A 7,313-nucleotide genomic window follows, 5' to 3' on the forward strand; every position below is an offset into this window, starting at 1 on the left:
ATCCCTAGTGTTGATGATGAGACCCTAGTGAGTATCAAGTCGACCTCTCGTCTCTACTTCTTCGAGATTAGGCGGGATACTCACTGGGTACATATTGTTTATGTACTCATGCTACGCTTCTGTACACGAGGCAATCTCTGGTGCGCATTCGTGAGCAGGTTTGGGACTTCTACGGTGAGCTGCTTTCCTTCCATGTCGATCCGCAGCCAAAGAAGTCTTTCTTTTGTACTGTTATTTTCTGTCTATTCGGATCCAGACAGTAGGGTAGTGTGGTATTCTTTTGGATGTATATTCTACTAGTTGCCCGTAACTTGTGATACCAGGTTCTGGCACACACTTTGGTAGACGATTATTTTGGGGTTGTGTAACTATTTTATTATAGTATTCATCTCTCCTGGTTTTATCTTCCAAGTTGAGAGTTTATTCCACTTATTCTAATTAAAGACAATATGATTATTTTAGTAATATTTCCGCAATGGCTTGCCTTACAAGGGTGTCAGGCGCCCTCACGACCTATTGTGAAAATGGGTCGTGACAATTATTCTTTTTGCAATGCTAACTTGTCATGATTCATTTATTAATAAATGCACATACTTGGTCATGTTTCACCAAATTATATGGTGCAACTTTTGACATCAATGGGAGGATGAGGATTTCATTAATAAACTTAGTATCTGTGAGAGCAAGAAGGGAATGAGCAGTTCCTTCTATAATTCTTTGTTTCCGCTTTCTTCTTCAAACAAAATTGAGTCGATACTTCAGCAACTTGTTCAAGTTGGTGTCTAGAATTTTTGTTTGGTATGTGAAAGCTACGATGACGGTATGTAGCTGGCAAAGTAAACAGAGAATACAACAATTCTCGTTGAGAATGGAATATCAAATTGCAACAGTAAGACGATGTCAACTACAAGGTGACGATTCAAAGAAAAAGTGAAAGAAAAAAAATGGATTATAATTTCTTCACTTGACTCAATTCTATTGATTTTCTATCCTTGTGATTTATGAAGTTCAATAAATATGAATGTTACAATAGATATTTACTACGATGATCTCATATAACAAATCTAGAATTATATGCATGGTAGGGAATAATACGTCAATTAAAGATTAATTTTGTTATTCCTTGACCAAATGAAAATTGTATAATTTTCTAATATATGCAATTTGGAGACATGCATAAATATATGTGGATGGTTATTTTCAAGGTTGTAAGACATGAATTAGGCTTACATTGATACTTCAAAGTATTCTTGAGATCAAGAATATAATATATGTAAAGATGACATATATGTGTTTGATTAGAGAAAGAGATCAAATTGTTTAAAGTGTTATAATGGTTTACTTGAAAAACCATTTGGAAAGGGAATTAAACTCTCGTGATTTTCTACACCCGTTATGGAGAATAAAATCTTCGTGATTTTCTATTCCTGCTTCGAGATCAAAATCTGCGTAATTTTGTACTCGTTCATTGAGATTAAAGTCATCGTGACTTTCTACTCATTTGTCGGAAATTAAAGTCTAAGTGACTTTATACTCGTTTTGGAGATTAAAATCTTAGTGATATTCTACTCCAATTTATTATTCGGTTTGAAGATTAAAAACTTCACCGTTTATTAAATTTGATTGTGTCACGTATTATTCAGTTTGAAGATTAAATACTTCACCGTTTATTAGATCTAGTTGTATCAGATGTTACTCGGTTTGAAGATTAAAAGCTTCACCGTTAATAATTCTGAATGTGTCAGATTGGTTTGAAGAATAAAAACATCACCATTTATTAATTCTGGCTATGTCGTGACACAAACAACAATTCTTGTGGTTGGCTCAACAACGTAATAGGGGCGTCGAATATAAATCTCCTTTTGAAGAAATATGTTTGGAATATGAAATTATTCACCAAATGATCACCCCTTAGTCACCGCAATCTAATGGAATTGCGGAAAGAAAAAATAGAACGTCAAAGGAAACGATGAATGCCTAGTTGATTTACTTGGGAATTGCTTGATCTTCCTCCAAATAAACCTTTGGGTTCTAAGTAGATTTTCAGAAGGAAAATGAAAGTTGATGGTACTATTGACAAATATAAGGCAAGATTGATTGCCAAACGATTAAGACAACGAGAAGTTCTTGATTACTTTGACACATACTCACCGGCAACAAGAATTACATCTATTCGGATGGTAATAGCGTTAGCCACCGTGTATGGCCTTGAAATCCATCAGATGGACGTAAAAGACAACCTTCTTAATTAGAGATTTGGAGGAAGAAATTTATATGGAACAACATGAAGGGTTCATAGTTCCTGGAAAAGAAAGAAGGTGTGTCGACTTGTTAAGTCACTTTACTGACTAAAACAAACACTCAAACAATGGCATGCGAAATTTGACTAGAAAATATTGTCAAATGGTTTTAAAAATTAATGAGTGTAAACAAATGTGTTTACGTTAAGAATACTTCAAGTCATATAGTCATTATTTGATGATATGTAGATGATATGTTGATGAAATATTTAAAATGTGGGGGCTTTTAGCTTATGCATGACAAAAGCCAATGTTAGACGTAATGTCTAAATGATATATATTATCTTGAAGAATTAGATTATATAATTCTTCGAACCCCACGAATCCTTAAGGATATTGATATGGTTGTTGGTGAATTCATTACTTGTTCACTCTTAGTGATGACTAGTGATGAAATTACAAATTCGAAAGTTGTTTACGTGCCTTTCCAGAAATAATTTGTTCTTTCTTGAACATTTATAATATTTAGCTCTTTTATGAAAGGGTGTTACCTGGAAGGCTGTGACTTTTCATGAAAAGTGCGTATGTATATCTTATATTAATATGATCGTTCATAAACGAATGTATTAATACGTTGGTCTATAATGAGGTGAACTGACCGATGAACATGACCAAAATCCATTGGAAGTTGGATTTGTTTCATAAATAAAGGTGCTATAATTTGCATATCATATAGACGTATGAATATCAATATCCCTAAGGATTCGTGGGGTTCGAAGAATTATATCATCTAATTCTTCAAGATAATATATATCATTTAGACATTACGTCTAACATTGGCTTTTGTCATGCATAAGCTAAATGACGGAGTGATTGCAAAATGTATTATATATTAAAAGGTTGTGGACACAACTGATGCCAATCATTCCTGTTATTGTTCTAATATATTATTGCTACGTTAAGTGTAGTCAATAATCTGATATGCAATCGAAAGTCGAGACGTATTAGTCTACAACATAAGAAAGTTTACATTGAACTTTCATGATAATGAAAAGAGTTTTGAAGTATTTGAAGTATACTCCAAATTATGCTTTGCACTACAATAAGTATCTCTCGATAATAGATGGATATAGTGATGCAAATTAGATCACTGGTTCAACCGATTCTAAACAGTCGGTGGAGGAGTGATGTCTTGAAAATCGTTCAAACAAATGTACATTGACCGCTCTACAGTGGAGGGTGAGTTTATAGCCTTAGACAAGGCCTGTGAAGAAGCTGAATGGCTCCGGAATTTCTTGGAAGATATTCCATTTTGGCCCAAACTTTTGGCACCTATATGTATACATTGTGATAGTCAAGCGACAATAGGAAGGTCTGAGAGCGTTATGTATAACGGAAAATTTTGTCATATATGACGAAGCATAGAACCGTTAGGCAACCACTCTCTAGGGGAATTATCATAATTGACTATGTAAAGTCAAGCGATAATGTGTCAGATCCACTTATAAAAGGCCTAACTAGAGAGGTAGTTGAAAGATCATCGAGGGGAATGTGACTATGGCCGAGGACAAGTCATTGTGGCGGTAACTCTACCTAGAAGACTGGAGATCCCAAGATCTAGGTTCAAGGAGCTCAAACAAAGTCACTAATGACGGTTCAACATTGTCAAATAAAATTTCTTTTTGGTCCATTCTCGTGATGAGACAATGTTCAGTACCAAGGATAAAGAGTTAAGACTTTTTAATGGTTTCTAAGTTTGATACAGGGTATATCAAATAGTGTATCTACGGGATAACACGTTTAGGAATCACCTATGTAAGTGTGAAGTGTAAGCCGCTTCAAGGAGAATTTGCCAGTTCTCTACGCACTTATGAACCAGGTGGTGTTCATGGCTGAAACGAACACAACAATGAGAACCAAAGACGGTTAAGGGTTGATCATGTGACTTATGGTTGTCTAGGTATACACCAAAGCTCGACGGTTCAAAGATATCAAATCTACCGATTGACCGAGTATATCTGACATAAGTTCACTACGGAAAGTTCAAAGGGAAACCTACTTATCCAGATGCGATTAATCCATACTTGCGAATCACACAGTATTTTCATGCATATTTTTCACATATGTCCATTCCCCATTCATGTGGGGGATTGTTGCGTTTTTTCTTTAAAGGGTGTGAATGGGAAATGGAAGAGGCGCCTTTTAGATTGCACCTCTCCATCTCACCCTTCCTTTGTCTATAAATTTAGAGGCTTGCCTCATTTTTAAGACATGGAAAAATCTGAAAATTTCTCCCATGTTTTCTATTTGCATTATTTTCAAATAAACATAAGTGTCAAGTGTGATTTGCTCCGTCTGTTGAGTTCGCTGAAATTCTGTAATTTCGATTGCCAGTATTGCAGAATAGTTATTCCGTTCTATCCTGGGAGGAATTAATCCAAAACCTTGGGCAACATTGAGGGGATTAAATTCCTTAAGGACACACAAGCAACTTGTTGGCTCGGAATTATTTTACGATTTGTTTATTGAACTAATATTTGTTTGCTCCTATAATTTTCTGATTTTGAACATAGTAAGACCAAAAATCAGTAACGACGGTTTGGAGATTAAAGTTAGGCTTTTGCACTTAATTCCGATTATGTAAAGCTTGGGAGAAGAACAACAATGGTGGAGCTCAAGTTTGAGCTCCAATGGTGAAGCCCTAGAAGTTTCTCGAAGAGAAGAGAGAATAAGAGAAGCTGGGAGCAGAAGAATAATTTTCTGATTAACTAAGAAAAGAAAATATATGTACAGAGTATATGTATATACAAGAAGCTAGCTAACTGAGCTAATTAACTAAGGTTACAATAACTAACTCACACTTAACTACGGTTACAAATATAATTAAAACAATATCTCAATACCCCCCCCCCCCCCAAGTTGGAAGTGAGGGAGTCACTGCCAACTTGCTCATAACCGTGGAATGCTTGACTCCAGTGAGAGCCTTAGTCAGGACATCATCTAGCTGATAATTAGTTCCAACATTATGGACGGATACTAGCCCTTCTTGTAGCTTATCTCTCACAAAAATGGCAGTCGACCTCAATGTGTTTTGTGCGCTCGTGAAATACAGGATTGCGGGCAATGTGTAAAGTTGATTGGCTGTCACGGAATACTGGAACAGGTGTAGGGAACTGGACTGTCAGTTCATCAAACAATCTGCACAACCAAGTGAGCTCACCAACAACATTTTTTAGGGCTCTATATTCAGCTTCAGAAGAAGAGAGGGATATAGTGGCCTGTTTCTTGGACTTCCAGCAGATAGGACTATCACCAAAGAGCACCAGGTATCCAGTAACAGACTTCCTAGAATCTGGATAAGCTGCCCAATCAGAATCACAATACCCTTTAACAGAACAATCAGAGCTAGTAGACATGAAAACCCCAAGAGTAGGATCAGTCTTCAAATATCTAAGAAAATGATATGCAGCCTTTAAGTGAGGTTCCCTGGGGTCTTGCATAAATTGACTAAGGTGTTGCACACTGTATTCAATGTCAAGTCTTATATTGGTCAGGAAATTCAACTTACCTATCAGAGTCCTATAGAAAGAAGGATCTGTCAAAGGTATACCTTCCTTAGCCTTTAGCTTAACATTAGGATCCAATGGTGAACTGAATGAACTACAATGGAGACACTCATATTCCTTTAGTAGATCAAGTGCAAACTTCCGTTGGGAGATTACAGCACCATCATCCTTGTACGGGACTTCTAGGCCTAGGAAATAATGTAACCTTCCCAAATCTTTGATCCTAAACTGAGCATGTAGAAAAGCTTTCAGCAAAGAAACTTCCTTTGAGTTGTTACATGTAATGATTACATCATCAACATAAACAGCAACAAAGATAACAGAGGAGTCAGTCTTTTTGTAAAACAGGGAGTAATCATTGAGGGAGTGAACATATCCTTTGGAACATAGAGCTTCAGCTAGTTTAGCATACCACTATCGACTGGCTTGTTTCAAGCCATATAGTGATTTGTTCAACTTACACACTAAACCAGGTTTATCAACTAATAAGCCAGGGGGTAAATCCATATACACTTCCTCATGGAGATCTCCATGAAGGAAGGCATTATTCACATCAAGCTGAAAAATCCCCCAATGTTTCTTTATTGCAGCTGCTATGAGTGCCCTGATGGTGGTCATTTTCACAACTGGGGAGAAGGTCTCAGTATAGTCAACACCAGCCTGCTGAGTATAACCTTTCACCACCAATCTAGCCTTGAATCTCGCAACACTAGCATCAGCTTTGTGTTTGACTTTATATACCCATCTACAGCCTATTGACCTTTTTCCTGTAGGTAAGGGAACTAAATCCCAAGTCTGATTAGCATGAAAGGCCTCAAATTCTAATGTCATGGCTGCCTGCCAAGCTGGATCTAAAGCTGCTTCCTCATAAGAATTTGGCTCATTGTCATGGCAAATACTTTCCACAAGATGCTGACTATTAGGAACTAGAGAGGTGAAGGGAATATGGTGGTGCTTATAAAAAAGAGCACTAAGGGAAAAAAGGGAATCTGGAGAGGATGTGGTTACAAAAGGTGTTGAGATAGGTACAGGGTGTGTATCAGGGTGTAGGTTAGGCATGGAACACACATAGTCTTTCAAATGCACTGGTAGGTGGTGTTCTCTAGTGGATCTCCTAGGTACTTGGTTGACTTCAGGAGAAGATGGTGAAGGTGGAAGGGCAGTCTGTGATGGATTACAGGGAGAATTCACAGATGAATTGCCTATATGTGAGGCTATAGAGGGGACATCAACATTATCTGTTGATGATTGAGAAATGTGAGTATCAGGATAGTTGTGGACATCAGAATGTACCTCAGTGAGTGGTATATCATGTGTAAATGAAGTAGGATCAAGGACTGAAGGAAAGTGAGGAGAGGAATGTGACGACCCGGCCGGTCGTCTTAAGAATTTATGCCCCGATCCCCCATTAACTGCTTCCCCTAAGTTCATTCTGCTATTTTGGTTTGTCAGGACGTTCGGTGTTGAGTTTTGGAGAGTTTTGGGACACTTAGTCCCTAAATGAGAG

Source organism: Nicotiana attenuata, unplaced genomic scaffold (assembly GCF_001879085.1).
Source record: "Nicotiana attenuata strain UT unplaced genomic scaffold, NIATTr2, whole genome shotgun sequence".
NCBI classification, from domain to species: domain Eukaryota; kingdom Viridiplantae; phylum Streptophyta; class Magnoliopsida; order Solanales; family Solanaceae; genus Nicotiana; species Nicotiana attenuata.